Raw genomic sequence first — 18,178 nt, 5'->3', positions numbered from 1 at the left:
TGAGTAGGGGAGAGGGGAGCAAGGGGGAACACTCTCTGTTTTCAAGGATCAGGCCAGTAAGACCTCAGAGAGAAGACAGGCTGAAAGATGATTTTCTCTCTTTCTCTCTCTTTTCCTCTTCCTCCCTCCCCAAACAGGCCAAGATAGACGACTGACTGTGAAGAGAGTACAGCAAGAAAGGTATGAGGAGACCCTCTCTTTCTGGGCCTTGTCACCAGATTGGAGGAAATTGTGATGTGGGACAGAGTCTCTCATACACACATTTCTCTCCTTCTCCCTCTCTCCCTCTATAGCCAAGGAATGATGAATTTATAAGCTAGTAAGAAGACACTTTCTCTTTTCCATGGTAAGGCCAATAGGACTGCGCCAAGGAGATAAAGTGTTGGAAGAGGAAGATTCTCTTCCCTCTCTCCTCTCCTCTTGCCTTTCTCATCTCTGCCCCCTCCCCTCCACGCCACCCTGACTTGCCCCTCACTCCCCTCTTGCTCCCGTTTCTATCCCTCTCTCCCACAAAACTACAGTGAAGAAATTACCAATGTGGAAGAAAGGAAGATTATTCCTCTCTTTCAGGGACAGGTCAATAAAATCTAATCAACGAGGCAGGGAAAAGATTCTCTCTCTTCCTCTAACCCCCTCCCAGCAGGCCCACCTACCAGAACCCTGACTGTGAAGAGCGTAACAGAAGAAAGTTATGGAGAGACCGTCTTTATTTGGGGCCCTCTCAGCAGGTTAGAGATGATTATGAGTTGGGACAGAATCTCCCTCCTACGTCTCTCTCTCTCTCACCTCTGTACAGCAGAACTATAGCAAAGAGATGACCAATGTGTGAGAAAGAGAGAAGATTCTTTCTCCTTTCCAGGGTCTGGCCACTACAACCACAACAAGGAAATAAGCAGCTAGAGCAGGGAGAATCTCTCATTCATTCTCTCTCCCTCCCTCTTCCCCATGTCCATCAAGTGAGTAGAGGGGAGGGAAGCAAGGGAAAGACTTTCTCTTTTTCAGGGTCAGACCAGTAGGAGCATGGCAAGGAGATGGGCTGGAAGAGGAAGATTCTCTCTCTTCCTCTTTCCCCCTTTTGCAGACAACCAGCTGGCAGAAGCTTGACCAGAACACAGGTATGGGGAGACCCTCTTTACTTCTTGGCCTTGTCACCAGATTAGAAAAATTAATGAGAAGGTAAGGAGTCTCTCACCCATATCTCTTTCTCCTCTCCCTCAAAACTTTACCAAGGAGATGATGGATGTATGAGCAAGAGAGAAGATCCTGTTTTCCTGAGTCAGGCCACTAGGACCACAGCAAGGAGATGTTGGGTTAAAAGAGGAAGATTCTCTTTTATTTCTCTCTTTTTCTTTTATTTCTTTCCATCTCTCTGTGTCTCTTCCCCCTCTTCTCAACCCCCAGCCCCAGCAGGTCCAGCTAAAAGAGGCCTGACTCTGAAGAATAGACCAGAAGAAAGGTATGGGGAAAGGTGTTGGGCCTAGTTACCCGATTGGAGCAAATTAAGGGGTAGGACAGTATCTCACACTTATCTGTCTCTCACTTCCTTTATCCCTCTCTCCCACAAAACTACAGCAAAGAGATGACCAGTTTGTAACCAAGGGAAAAGACTTTCTCATTTCCAGCAACCCATCTGTGGTATCATAGCAAGGAGATAGCTGGCTAGAAGATGAAGATATTCATTCTCATTCTCATTCTCTCCTCCCCTCCCCCCCCCCATCTCTCATTCTCTCCCTTATTCTGTCATTCTGTCATTCTCTCCCCGGACCTAGGCAACAGGACTGTAGTAAAGTGAAATACAAAACACAGAAAGAGAATCAGGAGATGTCCCCCTGGACCTGACAAACAGAACAGGCATCGATGGAGCTCTTCTTTGTTTCCCTGATCCCAAACAGCAGATAAAAGGATGATACCCAAATGAAATCCTCTGTCTCTCTGGCCTAGGAAGCAAAGACTACTGCTGCAAGAAGACAACCAGGAGGGAGGTAGAGGTAGAGAGGAGCTTGTGTCTCTCCTCTCTCTCTCTCTCTCTCTCTCTCTGAAGACATGACCAGTTTGTGAGTAAGGGGAGGGGAACAAGGGGAAGACTCTCTTTTTCAGGGTCAGCAAGGAGAATATGCCCTGGAAGAGGAAGATCATCTTTCTCTTCCTCTTTCTCCTTCTGTGGCACACCCAGCTAGCAGAAGTCTGACTATGGAGAGAGTGCCAGAACACAGGTATGGGGAGACCTTCTATATTTCTTAGCCCTGTTAACAGATTTATGTAATTTATGAGAAAGTAAAGAGTCTCTTACCCATATCTCTTTTTCTCCTTCTCTCCCTCAAAACTGTACCAAAGAGATGAACAATATATGACCAAGGGAGAAGATTCTCTTTTCCTGAGTCAGGCCAACAGCAAGGAGACGATTGGCTGGAAGAGGAAGATTCTCTTTCTTTCCTTTCTTTCTCTCTCTCTCTCTTCTTCCTCTTTCTCTTCTTCTTCCTTTTCCTCTTTCTCTTTTACCCACACAGCAGGTCCAGCTAGTTGAAGCTTGATTCTGAAGAGAGTATCAGAAGACAGGTATGTCTATTTCTTTATTTCTGGCCTTGTCACTAGATTGGAGGAAAGTATGAGGGTAGAAAGAATCTCTAACCCATATTTATCTCTCCCTCTCTCCTGCAAAAGTACTGCAAAGAGATGACCAGTCTGTAACAAAGGAAGAAGACTCTATGATGGTATGGTGATGAAGACCACAGCAAGGAGATAAATGGCCAGAAGAGGAAGATTCACAAAGATAGAAGAGAAAAGTCAGGAAGTTGCCTGAGATATCCCCAGTTACCTATAAAACAACTGTAAATTTCACCTCTAAATGAATTCTGGAGTTATATAACCGAAAAAAGATGGGGTGAAACAATTTTCCAGCTCAAGATAACTTAGAAGCACTATAGGAAAGTACTCTCTCACTTGTGTAAATGGGAACATAGCTCAGCACAGGCGGCGTCACAGCAAGCTAGCAGGAAGTTCCTAGCCCCAGCAACCATGCCCCTGTCATACTGACTCAGCAGGCCAAGGGACAGCAGAATGGCTGTAAGGCCTCCAGCCCCAGCACAGCAGACAAACTTCCAGCCCCAGAACCCCAGGTACAACAGGTGTGACTGGGCCAGGCCACACCAGCTCAGTTTGTAAGCCACCTTCCCTTGAGGCTACAGCGCAGAAACCCAGTGACCAGACTCCTTGCCTCCTGTGTTAGAAACTTGGAATAGTACCCCTTTTATCCCAGGAGCAGAGCCCAACTTTAAAAGTCATGAAATAGACTGGAAAATGAGCAAAAAGAAAAAGAAAAGCCCTGCCATAGAAAAGTACTATGGTGACTAGGAAAAATAAAAACACAAACTCATAAGTGGGCAGCAATGTCAAAATGCCTACATACAAAGCCTTAAAGAGGAATATGAATTGGTCTCAGCTAAAATTATTTTTAAAATGAAATAGAGAAAAAAATTTGGGAAAATGAGCATGATGCAAGTGAATCATGAAAAAAAAAGAGTCAACAGCTTAGAAAAAGAAAACTTCTAAGAAAGTAGAATTGGCCAAATGGAAAAGGAGCTACAAAATCTCACTTAAGAAGATACTTCCTTAAAAATAATAATTGGGCAAGTGGAAGCTAATGAGACATCAGGAAACAATAAAACAAACTAAAAAAGTGAAAAATGTGAAATGTATCCTTGGAAAAACAACTGACCTAGAAAATAGATTCAAGAAAGATAATTGAAGAATTATTGGACTTAACTGAAAGCTATGATCAAAATAAGAGCCTAGACATCTTTCAAGAAGGTATCGAGGAAAATTGCCCTGAAAAAACAGAAGGGAAAATAGAAATTGAAAGAATCCACCCATCACATCATAAAAGAGATCCCAAAATGAAAACTCCCAGGGATATTATAGCCAAATTCCTCCCAGGAGAAAATATCGCAAGCAGCCAAAAAGAAACAATTCAGATATCAAGGAGCCACAGTCAGGATAACACAAGATTTAACAGTTTCTATATTAAAGGATTAGAGGGCTTCAAATATAATATTCCAGAGGGCAAAAGAGCTAGGATTACAACCAAGAATCACCTACCTAGCAAAACTGATTATAATCCTTCAAAGGAAAAAAATGGATATTCATTGAAATAGAGGACTTTGGAGCATTCCTGAGGAAAAGACCAGAGCTGAATAGAAAATTTGACTTTCAAATACAAGACTGAAAAGAAGCATAACAAGGTAAACAGGAAAAGGAAATAATAAGGATTAAATTATTTACATTCCTACATGGGAAAATGATATTTGTAAATCCTAATAAAAATTCTCATTATTAGGACAGTTAGGAGTAAACATAGAGGACATGGGTATGAGTTGAATATAATGGAATGATTATCTAAAAAAAAAAACAAAATTAAGGGGTGACAAAGAAGAATGCCCTGGGAGATGGGGAAAGGGAGAGGTGGAATGGGGTAAATTATCTGACATACAAGAGGCACAAGAGACTTTTTTTAAGGTGGTGGGGCAAATAGGGGAGGTAGGGGAAAGCATGTGAACCTTACTCTCGTCAGAATTCTTTTAAAGAGGGAATAATATACATACTCAAATGGGTATAGGAATCTATCTTACCATATAGGAAAATAGGAGTGGAAGAGGGGATAAGAGAAGTGGCAGGGAAGGGGGGGGTCTGATAGAAAGGAGGGCACATAAAAATCAGAAGCAAATCAGTTTTGAGAATGGATAAGGTCAAAATAGAGAGTAGGATAAACAAGAGGAAAATAGAATGGAGGAAAAAACATAGTTGGTAATAATTATTGTAAAAAAGATTTTTAGAAGTTTCTCTGATAAAGACCTCGTTTCTCAAATATTTAGAAAACTGAGTCAAATTTGTAGAGATAAGACCCATTCCTCAATAGGTAAGTGGTCAAAGGATATGAACAGGCAGTTTTTAGACAAAGTAATCAAAGCTACCTATAGTTATATGAAAAAGTGCCCTAAATTGCTAGTGATCAGAGAAATGCAAATTAAAATAACTCTAAGCTACCACATCTATCAGATTGGTTTATATGACATGGAAAAAAATGACAAATGTTGGAATGAATGTGTGAAAATTGAGACACTAAAAAACAATTTGGAATTATGCCCAAAGAGCTACCTTTGATCCAGCAATATTGCTACTAGTTCTGTATCCCAAAGATATTAAAAAGGACCTATATAAACAAAAATATTTATAGCAGCTCTTTTAGTGGTTGCAAAGAATTGAAAATTTAAGGGGTTTATATCAACTGGGGAATGGTTGAACAAGTTGTTGTTTATGATTGTGATGAAATACTATTTTGATTTCAGAAATGACAAGCAGTGTCCTCTCAGGAAAACCTGGAAAGACTTAGATACACTGATGAAAGTGAAATAAGCAGAACCAGGAAAACATTGTACACAGCAACAGCAACATAGTATGATGATCTGCTATGAATAACTGAGCAATACAATGATCCAAGGCAGTTCTGAAGAACTTTTGATGAAAGGTACTGTCAGTCTCCAGAGAAAGAACTGGTGGAGCCTGAAAGCAGATCAAAGATACTTTTCTTTACTTTCTTTATTTTTCTATGATTATTTTTGGTCTGTGTTTTCTTTGAAAACATGACTTACATGGAAATGTTTATCATGACTACATATGTATAATATATTTCAAATTGCTTGCCTTCTCAATGAGGGGAGGGAGGGGGAGAATTTGGAATTCTAAATTTGAAAAAAGAATGTTAAAATGGTTTTACATGTAATTAAGAAAAAAAATTGAATTGTAGGGGAGAAAAGGAAATGATGAGCAGAAGGATTTCCAAAAAGCCTGGAAAGATTTAAATGAACTGATGAAAGTGAAATGAGCAGAACCAGAAGAACATTTTACGCAGTAACAGCAATGTTTCATGATGATCTACTGTAAATAACTAAGCTATTATCAGCAATACAATGATCCAGAACAATTACAAAAAACTCATGATGAAAAATACTATCCACATCCAAATAAAGAACTGATGGAATCTGTATATTGATCCAAACATACTTTTATCACTTTATTTTTATCATACCTTTTTCCTTTTGTTCTCTGTTCTTTCACAACATAACTATTATGGAAATATGTTTTTCATGATTGCAAATATATAACATATATATGATTGCTTGCTGTTTTAAGGAGGGAGGGAGGGAAGGAAAAGGAGGGAAAGAGAAAAATTAGAACTCAGAATCTTATAAAAAATAAATATGAAAAAAGGACCAATGAAAAAAATGAATATGAAAAATTGCCTTTACATGTAATTGGAAAAAATAAAATACCATTGAAAAAAGAAGGTTCTCTCTCCTTTTTCCTTTCTCCCTCTCCCTCCCCCCCACTCTTTCTCTCTGTCTGTCTTTCCCTGGACCAAACCAATGGGACTGTAGTAAAGTGATGAGAGAATGAATGAGGAGATGCTACCCTGAGACTGACAAACAGGACAGTATTAAGTGGAGCCCCTGTTTGTTTCCCTGATCCCGCCCAGAAGGTCAAAAAGGACAAGAAACAAAGGAGATCCTCTCTCTGCATGGGGCCTGGAAGAAGACTACTGCTGCAAGAAAACAGCATGAAAGGAGATAAAGAAGAGCTTTTCTCTCCTCTCTCTCTAGCAAAGACATGACCAAGGCTGTGAGCAGAGAGGAGGGGAACTAAGGGAAATATTCTCTTTTCTAGAGGCAGACTGATACTACCACAGGAAGAAGATAAAAGGCTGGAAGAGGAAGGTTCACTATATCTCTGTTTCTCTGTCTCTTGTCTCACTCTACTCATCCCTGCACATCAAGTTAGCAGGAGTCAGACTATGAAGAAGATACCAGAAGACAGGTACAAGGAGGCCCTCTTGATTTGTGAGCACTGTCAACATTTTAAAGGAAATTTTGAGAGGAAAAAGAATTTCTTACTCATATCTCTTTATGTCCCTCGCTCCAGGGAAACTACAGCAAAGAGATGATCATTGTGTAATCAAGGGAAAAGACTTTGTTGTTTCCAGCCACCCATCAGAAGTAACACAGCAAGGAGATCGCTGGCTAGAAGATGGAGATATTCATTCTCATTCTCTCTCTCTCTCTCTCTCTCTCTCTCTCCCCCCCTTTCCCTCCTGCCCCCTTCCCTCCAGTAAAACTACAGTCAAGCAATAAACAAGGTATGAGAAAGCAAGACGACTATTTCTCATTTCCAGGGATTAGTCAATAGGATTAAAGGAAGAAAATGACTAGCAGTAAGATAACAATACACTGCATGGTGCTAGGCGATATGACTATAGTAAAGACATATCCAAGACAGTGAGAGAAAAAGAAGATTCCTGCTTGACATGACAAAGAGGACAGGGTTGCTTGAAGCCCAACTATGTTTTCAAAATTCCAAACATCACATAAAAAAACAAGACTGAAATGAAACCTTGTCTTCTTGGCCTAGGAAACAAGACTACTATTGCAAGAAGACAACTAGGAGGGAGAGAGAGAGGCGTTTACTTCTTCCTCCACCCCACCTCGAGAAAAAACCTCACAAGCACCCTAAATATCAGGTAAAAAAGAAGACTCGAATAAGACCATAACTTTCTACTTGACCAAGAAAGCAAGACTACTGCTGCAAGAAGACTAAAAGGACTGAAGTAGAGAGGAATTTCCCACTCTCTTCACCTCCAAGAAATGCAACAAAATTATGTGAGAAATGACAAAAAAAGCGATGGGAGGAATCAGTCATTGCCAGCCTCAGATAAAAAAGAACAAAGCAAGAAAATAAGGATTGTCCCTTTCTTCCTTTTACTGCTGCTCTTATCCCCTCACCAGGAGACCCATCTGGCAGAAGCCTCATGGTAAAGGGAATGAGGGAAAACAGGTATGGGGAGAGCCTACTTATTTCTTGCCCATGTCAACAAATTGGAAAAATTGATGAGCAGGTAAAGAGGCACTCACCCATAACTATTTTCTACTTCTCTCCAGCAAAACTAAAGAGGTAAAGATGGTCTTTTGCTCCATCAGGTCACTAAGACCAAAGAAAGGACAACGCAGGTTGGAAGAGGACAATAATTCATCTTTCTTTCTGTACTCTTTGCCCTTTTGTCTTCGTTACTCACTACTTCCCTCCCTCATTCTCTGTGTTTCCTTCTCTCTATCTGTCTGTCTCTCACTTTATGCCACTCTGTGGTGAATCTACAGTAAAGTGATAAACAATATATGAGCAATAGAGATAACTCTTTCTCATTTCCAGGATCTTGACTACATGATTAAAGGAAGTAAATGCCTTGCAGTACAAGGGCCATGCTCTCCCTCTCCCTCATTCCCTCCCCTGGCCAAGGGCAAGAGGACTTAACCAGAGGCATGTTCAAGATAGAAAGAGAGATACATGCAGTAGATGACTACTTGGCTTGAATAACAGGACAGGGTTCCTAGAAAGCCCTCTCTATTTCCCTGATACCAAACAATGGGTAAAAATAAGAAAGTCAAATGAGGCCTTCTCTGTCTCCTCTCAGGAAACAAGAATGCTACTGCAAGAAGACTAAAAGGAGGAAGGGAGAAAGGAGGTTATCTTTCGTCATTTTTGTAATGACGATGGTATATGGGAATAAGGAAAAAAGGGGAAATGGTAAGACATTTTCTTTGTAGGGGAGTAAAATAAGAAGAGGAAAGCAAGAGGAAGATAAGGTAGAAGAAGAAGATTGTCCCTTTTCCTTTTCGTGCTGCTCATATACCCTGTCCAGGGGACCCATCTGGCAGAATTTAGATGCTAATCAGAGGAAGACACAAGGGGTACAGGGAGACCCTACTTGGGTTGTGGGCTTGTCAACAAATTGGAAAATTGAGGAAGTAAAAGGACTCTCACCTATATTGCACTACTCTATGGAAGAGATGGCCAATACATGAGCAAAAGAGAAGATTGTGTTTTACTGAGACATGCCGAAACACAGCAAACATAAGGGAGGTTGTAAGAAAAAGAAACCTTTTTTCTTTATTCCCTTTCCTTTTCCCTTTTCTTTTTCCTTTTTTTACTTGCTCTCCCCTTCCGTCACTATTCTCTGAGGTTGGCCCACAACACTTTCTCTCTTTCTCACGTTTTAACACTCTATAATAAAAATACAGGATATTGATAATATATGAACAAGGGAAATTACTTCCCCTCATGTTCTAGTCTAGCATATAGAATTGAGGGAAGAAAATGCCAAGCTCTGAGGACTCCCTCTCTCTTCTTCCCATGGCCCCAAACAAGAAGACTTTAGGAAAGGCATATCTGAAGCAAGAGGTGGCTGCTTGGCCTGACAAACAGGACAGGCACCCTTCAAAGCCCTCCCTGTTTGACGAATTGCAAACATCAGGGAAAAGGAGAAAACTCAAAGGAGATCCTCTCTGTCTCCTATCCACAATCAACACTAGTGTTGCAAGAAGACTACAAGCAGGCTGGGGGAGAGGAGCTTATCTCTCTCCATTGCTACAGAGACTTGACTAGAATGTGAGTATGGGAAAAGGGGGAAGTGGGAAGGTAGATGCTTTCTCTTTGAGATCCAGGACAAGAGGAGCAAAGCAAGGAGAAGATGAGGTAAAAACAGAACATTGTCCCTCTCTTCCTTTTCCTCCAGCTGGAATGCCCTCTCCAGGAGACCCATCTGTCAGGTGTTTGATGGTCATCAGAAGATGACCCCAGAGGTACGGGGAGACCCCCTTCATTTCTTGCCCTTGTCAACAAAGTGGACAGATTCTGGAATAAGTGAAGTGGTTCTCACCCATGTCTTGTTTCTCTTTCTCTCTTCCAGTATTTTCGCAAAGATATGAGCAATAGGTGAGAAGGACAGACGATTCTCTTTTCCTGATTGGGGCTGCCAGGGCCACAGCAAGGACAGGGCAGGTAGGAAGAGTTAAATTCTCCTTCATTATTTCCTTCTGTATTCTTTTGTCCCTTGTTCTTCCTCATTACTTCCCTTTCTCCCTCATTCCCTCCCTTCCTCTCTTTCTTCTTCGTCTTCTTCTTCTTCTTCTTCTTCTTCTTCTCTCTCTCTCTCTCTCTCTCTCTCTCTCTCTCTCTCTCTCTCTCCCTTTCTCTTTGTCTCTCTCAGTTTTTCCCATTATGTCACTCTTGGGGGGAATCTGCACCAAACTGATGATTAATATACGAGGAAGAGAGATGACTGTTTCTCATGTAGAGTATTTTGTCGATAGGATTGAAGAAAGTAAAGGGCATGCAGTACAAGCACCATGCTCTCCCTCTCTTTCATTGCCTTGGCCAAGAGCACTAAACCAGGGGCATGTTCAAGACAGAAAGCGAGAGGCATGCAGGAGATGCCAGCTTGGCCTAACAAACAGGACAGGGCTCGTTGAAGGCCCTCTCTCTTTCCCTAATCCCACACATCAGGTAAAAAGAGAAAACTCACATGAGCTGGTCTCTTTCTCCTTCTTCCCGCAAGCAAGACTAGAGCGGCAAGAAGACTACAAGGAGGGAGACAGAGAGGAACTTATCGTTCTCTCTGCATTGCAACAACAACAGGAGGTGGATGTCAGTAAGTGGAGAAGAGACCCAGAAGAGCAGAGCCATTAGAAATTAAGGAAGACCAAGAAGAATGTCCCTCACTTTCCTTTGCTACTCTTCTTATCCCCTCTCCAGGAGACCAATCTGGCAGAAGTTGCATGGTGATCAGAGGACGAGACAACAGGTACGGGGAGACCTTCCTTACTTCTGGTCCTGGTCAACAAATTGGAAAAATTGTTGAGGAAGTAAAGGGGGTCTCAGCCGTATCTCTCTTCTCCTTTTCTCCTGAACTATTCTAGGAGAGTGGTGAGCAATACATGAGCAAGAGAGAAGATTGTGTTTTGCTGAGTCAGGCCACTAGGAACACAGCAAAGGTAAAGCAGTTTCAAAGAAAAAACACCTTTTTTCTCTATTTGTCCGTTTTCTTTTGCATTTTTTTGCCCTGCTCTACCCTTCCCTCACTGCCCTCTGTGTTTCCCCTCTCTGCTCTGTCTTTCTCACCTTCTGGCACTCTCTGGGAAAAACACAGGAAATTTATGAGCAGTGGTACAGTACAATGACTTTTGGTCATTGCCAGGATCTAGGGTTTAGAATTCAGGGAAGTAAATTCCTAGCTCTGAAGTCCCCTTCTCTCTCTCCTTCTTTCCTTGGCCCCAGGAAAGGAGACTTTAGGAAAGGCACGTCTCAGGCAGGAAGAAGAGAGGGAAGCAAGTGATGCCTGCTTGGCATGACAAAGAAGACAGGCTCCCTTCAATGCCCTCTCCGTTTGACTGATTCCAAACATCAGGGAAAAGGAGAAAACTCAAAGGAGATCCTCTCTGTCTCCTGTCCACAATCAACGCTAGTGTTGCAAGAAGACCACAAGCAGGCTGGGGGAGAGGAGCTTCTCTCTCTCCATTGCTACAGAGACTTGACTAGAAGGTGAGTATGGGAAAAGGGGGAAGTGGGAAGGTAGATGCTTTCTCTTCGAGATCCAGGACAAGAGGAGCAAAGCAAGGAGAAGATGAGGTAAAAACAAAAGATTGTCCCTCCCTTCCTTTTCCTCCTGCTGGAATTCCCTCTCCAGGAGACCCATCAGTCAGACGTTTGATGGTCATCAGAAGATGACCCCAGAGGTACGGGCAGACTCTCTTCATTTCTTGCCCTTGTCAACAAAAGTGGACAGATTCTGGAAGAAGTGAAGTGGTTCTCACCCATGTCTTGTTTCTCTTTCTCTCTTCCAATATTTTCGCAAAGATATGAGCAATAGGTGAGAAGGACAGACGATTCTCTTTTCCTGATTGGGGCTGCCAGGGCCACAGCAAGGACAGGGCAGGTAGGAAGAGTTAAATTCTTCTTCATTATTTCCTTCTGTATTCTTTTGTCCCTTTTTCTTCATCATTACTTCCCTTTCTCCCTCATTCCCTCCCTTCCTCTCTTTCTTCTTCGTCTTCTTCTTCTTCCTCTCTCTCTCTCTCTCTCTCTCTCTCTCTCTCTCTCTCTCTCTCTCTCTCTCTCTCTCTCTCTGTCCCTTTCTCTTTGTCTCTCTCAGTTTTTCCCATTATGTCACTCTTGGGAGGAATCTGCACCAAACTGATGATTAATATGCAAGGAAGAGAGATGACTGTTTCTCATGTAGAGTATTTTGACGATAGGATTAAAGAAACTACAGGGCATGCAGTACAAGCACCATGCTCTCCCTCTCTTTCATTGCCATGGCCAAGAGCACTAAACCAGGGGTATGTTCAAGAAAGAAAGAGAGTGACATGCATGAGATGCCAGCTTGGCCTAACAAACAGGACAGGGCTCCTTGAAGGCCCTCTCTCTTTCCTTAATCCCACACATCAGGTCAAAAGAAAAAACTCACATGAGCTGGTCTCTTTCTCCTTCTTCCCGCAAGCAGGACTAGAGCGGCAAGAAGACTACAAGGAGGGAGACAGAGAGGAACTTACCGTTCTCTCTGCATTGCAACAACCACAGGAGGTGGATGTGAGTAAGTGGAGAAGGAGCAATGGGAACGCTCCCTCTTTTGCCAGGGGGAGACCCTGAAGAGCAGAGCCATTAGAAATTAAGGAAGAACAAGAAGAATGTCCCTCACTTTCGTTATTACTGTTCTTATCCCCTCTCCAGGAGACCAATCTGGCAGAAGTTGCATGGTGATCAGAGGACAAGACAAAAGGTACGGGGAGACCTTCCTTACTTCTGGTCCAGGTCAACAAATTGGAAAAATTGTTGAGGAAGTAAAGAGGCTCTCACCCGTGTCTCTCTTCTCCTTCTCTCCTGCACTGGTCTAGGAAAGAGATGAGCAACACATGAGCAAGAGAGAAGATTGTGTTTTGCTGAGTCAGGCCACTAGGAACACAGGTAAGGTAAGTCAGGTTCAAAAAAAACCCACAAAACTTTTTTCTCTATTTGTTCCGTTTTCTTTTTCATGTTTTGCCCTGCTCTCCCCTTCCCTCACTGCCCTCTGTTTCCTGTGTCTGCTCTGTATTTCTCACCTTCTGGCACTCTCTGGGAAAAACACAGTAAATTCGTGATCAATGGAGGAGGAAGACAAATGTCTTTTTGTCTTTTCTAGAATCTAGCGTTTAGAATTAAGGGAAGTCAGTTCCTAGCTCTGAAGTCTCCTTCTCTCTCTCCTTCTTTCCTTGGTCCCAGGCAAGAAGACTTTAAGAAAGGCAGGTCTGAGGCAGAAAGAAAGGTAAGCAAGAGGTGGCTGCTTGGCCTGACAAACAAGACTAGCTCCCTTCAATGCCCTCTCCGTTCGACTGATTGCAAACATCAGGGAAAAGGAGAAAACTCAAAGGAGATCCTCTGTGTCTCCTTCTTTCCACAATCAAGACTAGTGTTGCAAGAAGACTACAAGGAGTCTGGGCGAGAGGAGCTTATCTCTCTTCATTGCTACAGAGACTTGACTAGAATGTGAGTATGGGAAAAGGGGGAAGTGGGAAGGTAGATGCTTTCTCTTTGAGATCCAGGACAAGAGGAGCAAAGCAAGGAGAAGATGAGGTAAAAACAGAACATTGTCCCTCTCTTCCTTTTCCTCCAGCTGGAATGCCCTCTCCAGGAGACCCATCTGTCAGGTGTTTGATGGTCATCAGAAGATGACCCCAGAGGTACGGGGAGACCCCCTTCATTTCTTGCCCTTGTCAACAAAGTGGACAGATTCTGGAATAAGTGAAGTGGTTCTCACCCATGTCTTGTTTCTCTTTCTCTCTTCCAGTATTTTCGCAAAGATATGAGCAATAGGTGAGAAGGACAGACGATTCTCTTTTCCTGATTGGGGCTGCCAGGGCCACAGCAAGGACAGGGCAGGTAGGAAGAGTTAAATTCTCCTTCATTATTTCCTTCTGTATTCTTTTGTCCCTTGTTCTTCCTCATTACTTCCCTTTCTCCCTCATTCCCTCCCTTCCTCTCTTTCTTCTTCGTCTTCTTCTTCTTCTTCTTCTTCTCTCTCTCTCTCTCTCTCTCTCTCTCTCTCTCTCTCTCTCTCTCTCTCTCCCTTTCTCTTTGTCTCTCTCAGTTTTTCCCATTATGTCACTCTTGGGGGGAATCTGCACCAAACTGATGATTAATATACGAGGAAGAGAGATGACTGTTTCTCATGTAGAGTATTTTGTCGATAGGATTGAAGAAAGTAAAGGGCATGCAGTACAAGCACCATGCTCTCCCTCTCTTTCATTGCCTTGGCCAAGAGCACTAAACCAGGGGCATGTTCAAGACAGAAAGCGAGAGGCATGCAGGAGATGCCAGCTTGGCCTAACAAACAGGACAGGGCTCGTTGAAGGCCCTCTCTCTTTCCCTAATCCCACACATCAGGTAAAAAGAGAAAACTCACATGAGCTGGTCTCTTTCTCCTTCTTCCCGCAAGCAAGACTAGAGCGGCAAGAAGACTACAAGGAGGGAGACAGAGAGGAACTTATCGTTCTCTCTGCATTGCAACAACAACAGGAGGTGGATGTCAGTAAGTGGAGAAGGAGCAATGAGAAGGTTCCCTCTTTTGCCAGGGGGAGACCCAGAAGAGCAGAGCCATTAGAAATTAAGGAAGAACAAGAAGAATGTCCCTCACTTTCGTTATTACTGTTCTTATCCCCTCTCCAGGAGACCAATCTGGCAGAAGTTGCATGGTGATCAGAGGACAAGACAACAGGTACGGGGAGACCTTCCTTACTTCTGGTCCAGGTCAACAAATTGGAAAAATTGTTGAGGAAGTAAAGGGGGTCTCAGCCGTATCTCTCTTCTCCTTTTCTCCTGGACTGTTCTAGGAAAGAGATGAGCAATACATGAGCAAGAGAGAAGATTGTGTTTTGCTGAGTCAGGCCACTAGGAAAACAGCAAAGGTAAGGCGGTTTTGAAGAAAAAACACCTTTTTTCTCTTTTTGTCAGTTTTCTTTTGCATTTTTTTGCCCTGCTCTACCCTTCCCTCACTGCCCTCTGTGTTTCCCCTGTCTGCTCTGTCTTTCTCACCTTCTGGCACTCTCTGGGAAAAACACAGCAAATTGATGAGGCAGTGGTGCAGTACAATGACTTTTAGTCATTGCATGGGTCTAGCGTATAGAATTCAGGGAAGTAAATTCCTAGCTCTGAAGTCCCCTTTTCTCTTTCCTTCTTTCCTTGGCCCCCAGGAACGGAGACTTTAGGAAAGGCAGGTCTCAGGCAGGAAGAGAGGGAAGTAAGTGATGCCTGCTTGGCATGACAAAGAAGACAGGCTCCCTTCAATGCCCTCTCCGTTTGACTGATTGCAAACATCAGGGAAAAGGAGAAAACTCAAAGGAGATCCTCTCTATGTCCTGTTCCCAGTCAGCACTAGTGTTGCAAGAGGACTACAGGCAGGCTGGGGGAAAGGAGCTTATCTCTCTCCATTGCTACAGAGACTTGACTAGAAGGTGAGTATGGGAAAAGGGGGAAGTGGGAAGGTAGATGCTTTCTCTTTGAGATCCAGGACAAGAGGAGCAAAGCAAGGAGAAGATGAGGTAAAAACAGAAGATTGTCCCTCTCTTCCTTTTCCTCCTGCTGGAATGCCCTCTCCAGGAGACCCATCGGTCAGACGTTTGATGGTCATCAGAAGATGACCCCAGAGGTACGGGGAGACTCTCTTCATTTCTTGCCCTTGTCAACAAAAGTGGACAGATTCTGGAAGAAGTGAAGTGGTTCTCACCCATGTCTCGTTTCTCTTTCTCTCTTCCAATATTTTGGCAAAGACATGAACAATAGGTGAGAAGGACAGACGATTCTCTTTTCCTGATTCGGGCTGCAAGGGCCACAGCAAGGACAGGGCAGGTAGGAAGTGTTAAATTCTTCATTATTTCCTTCTGTATTCTTTTGTCCCTTTTTCTTCATCATTACTTCCCTTTCTCCCTCATTCCCTCCCTTCCTCTCTTTCTTCTTCGTCTTCTTCTTCTTCCTCTCTCTCTCTCTCTCTCTCTCTCTCTCTCTCTCTCTCTCTCTCTCTCTCTCTGTCCCTTTCTCTTTGTCTCTCTCAGTTTTTCCCATTATGTCACTCTTGGGAGGAATCTGCACCAAACTGATGATTAATATGCAAGGAAGAGAGATGACTGTTTCTCATGTAGAGTATTTTGACGATAGGATTAAAGAAACTACAGGGCATGCAGTACAAGCACCATGCTCTCCCTCTCTTTCATTGCCATGGCCAAGAGCACTAAACCAGGGGTATGTTCAAGAAAGAAAGAGAGTGACATGCATGAGATGCCAGCTTGGCCTAACAAACAGGACAGGGCTCCTTGAAGGCCCTCTCTCTTTCCTTAATCCCACACATCAGGTCAAAAGAGAAAACTCACATGAGCTGGTCTCTTTCTCCTTCTTCCCGCAAGCAGGACTAGAGCGGCAAGAAGACTACAATCAAGACTAGTGTTGCAAGAAGACTACAAGGAGTCTGGGCGAGAGGAGCTTATCTCTCTTCATTGCTACAGAGACTTGACTAGAATGTGAGTATGGGAAAAGGGGGAAGTGGGAAGGTAGATGCTTTCTCTTTGAGATCCAGGACAAGAGGAGCAAAGCAAGGAGAAGATGAGGTAAAAACAGAACATTGTCCCTCTCTTCCTTTTCCTCCAGCTGGAATGCCCTCTCCAGGAGACCCATCTGTCAGGTGTTTGATGGTCATCAGAAGATGACCCCAGAGGTACGGGGAGACCCCCTTCATTTCTTGCCCTTGTCAACAAAGTGGACAGATTCTGGAATAAGTGAAGTGGTTCTCACCCATGTCTTGTTTCTCTTTCTCTCTTCCAGTATTTTCGCAAAGATATGAGCAATAGGTGAGAAGGACAGACTATTCTCTTTTCCTGATTGGGGCTGCCAGGGCCACAGCAAGGACAGGGCAGGTAGGAAGAGTTAAATTCTCCTTCATTATTTCCTTCTGTATTCTTTTGTCCCTTGTTCTTCCTCATTACTTCCCTTTCTCCCTCATTCCCTCCCTTCCTCTCTTTCTTCTTCGTCTTCTTCTTCTTCTTCTTCTTCTTCTTCTTCTTCTTCTTCTTCTCTCTCTCTCTCTCTCTCTCTCTCTCTCTCTCTCTCTCTCTCTCTCCCTTTCTCTTTGTCTCTCTCAGTTTTTCCCATTATGTCACTCTTGGGGGGAATCTGCACCAAACTGATGATTAATATACAAGGAAGAGAGATGACTGTTTCTCATGTAGAGTATTTTGGCGATAGGATTGAAGAAAGTAAAGGGCATGCAGTACAAGCACCATGCTCTCCCTCTCTTTCATTGCCATGGCCAAGAGCACTAAACCAGGGGCATGTTCAAGACAGAAAGCAAGAAGCGTGCAGGAGATGCCAGCTTGGCCTAACAAACAGGACAGGGTTCCTTGAAGGCCCTCTCGCTTTCCCTAATCCCACATATCAGGTCAAAAGAGAAAACTCACATGAGCTGGTCTCTTTCTCCTTCTTCCCGCAAGCAAGACTAGAGCGGCAAGAAGCCTACAAGGAGGGAGACAGAGAGGAACTTATTGTTCTCTCTCCATTGCAACAACAACAGGAGGTGGATGTCAGTAAGTGGAGAAGGAGCAATGAGAAGGTTCCCTCTTTTGCCAGGGGGAGACCCAGAAGAGCAGAGCCATTAGAAATTAAGGAAGAACAAGAAGAATGTCCCTCACTTTCCTTTGCTATTCTTCTTATCCCCTCTCCAGGAGACCAATCTGGCAGAAGTTGCATGGTGATCAGAGGACAAGACAACAGGTACGGGGAGACCTTCCTTACTTCTGGTCCAGGTCAACAAATTGGAAAAATTGTTGAGGAAGTAAAGGGGGTCTCAGCCGTATCTCTCTTCTCCTTTTCTCCTGGACTGTTCTAGGAAAGAGATGAGCAATACATGAGCAAGAGAGAAGATTGTGTTTTGCTGAGTCAGGCCACTAGGAAAACAGCAAAGGTAAGGCGGTTTTGAAGAAAAAACACCTTTTTTCTCTTTTTGTCAGTTTTCTTTTGCATTTTTTTGCCCTGCTCTACCCTTCCCTCACTGCCCTCTGTGTTTCCCCTGTCTGCTCTGTCTTTCTCACCTTCTGGCACTCTCTGGGAAAAACACAGCAAATTGATGAGGCAGTGGTGCAATACAATGACTTTTAGTCATTGCATGGGTCTAGCGTATAGAATTCAGGGAAGTAAATTCCTAGCTCTGAAGTCCCCTTTTCTCTTTCCTTCTTTCCTTGGCCCCCAGGAACGGAGACTTTAGGAAAGGCAGGTCTCAGGC

At 43.3% G+C, this 18,178-nt stretch overlaps 4 long non-coding RNA genes across 18 annotated transcripts in view; all 4 read left to right on the top strand.

Moving 5' to 3' along the window:
• Window positions 1-3,728, top strand: part of LOC122733456 — a 98,174-nt gene extending 94,446 nt beyond the window's left edge. For 11 of the 15 annotated variants that reach the window (XR_006353858.1, XR_006353854.1, XR_006353856.1 and 8 more), the window contains 6 exons: window positions 138-180; window positions 294-346; window positions 1,003-1,115; window positions 1,231-2,213; window positions 2,335-2,556; window positions 2,662-3,728. This is a non-coding gene — a long non-coding RNA (uncharacterized LOC122733456). Of the gene's footprint in view, window positions 1-137; window positions 181-293; window positions 347-640; window positions 729-1,002; window positions 1,116-1,230; window positions 2,214-2,334; window positions 2,557-2,661 lie in introns of all 15 variants that reach the window. The other 4 variants (XR_006353865.1, XR_006353866.1, XR_006353861.1 and 1 more) reach the window with 4 other exon arrangements.
• Window positions 3,729-12,396: 8,668 nt separating this feature from the next.
• Window positions 12,397-12,848, top strand: LOC122733295. The gene is made up of 3 exons (XR_006353812.1): window positions 12,397-12,468; window positions 12,610-12,658; window positions 12,774-12,848. It is a non-coding gene; the product is annotated as an uncharacterized LOC122733295 (long non-coding RNA).
• An 857-nt stretch (window positions 12,849-13,705) lies between these two features.
• On the top strand, window positions 13,706-14,820 carry LOC122733294. Its single transcript, XR_006353811.1, has 3 exons — window positions 13,706-13,794; window positions 14,581-14,629; window positions 14,745-14,820. It is a non-coding gene; the product is annotated as an uncharacterized LOC122733294 (long non-coding RNA).
• A 1,960-nt stretch (window positions 14,821-16,780) lies between these two features.
• Window positions 16,781-17,861, top strand: LOC122733443. Its single transcript, XR_006353850.1, has 3 exons — window positions 16,781-16,817; window positions 17,622-17,670; window positions 17,786-17,861. It is a non-coding gene; the product is annotated as an uncharacterized LOC122733443 (long non-coding RNA).
• The last annotated feature ends 317 nt before the right edge of the window (window positions 17,862-18,178 follow it).

This window comes from Dromiciops gliroides, chromosome X, assembly GCF_019393635.1.
Source record: "Dromiciops gliroides isolate mDroGli1 chromosome X, mDroGli1.pri, whole genome shotgun sequence".
Taxonomy (NCBI): Eukaryota; Metazoa; Chordata; class Mammalia; order Microbiotheria; family Microbiotheriidae; genus Dromiciops; species Dromiciops gliroides.
The sequence above is the reverse complement of the archived record's forward strand: the minus strand, read 5'-3'. Positions and strand labels throughout refer to the sequence as shown.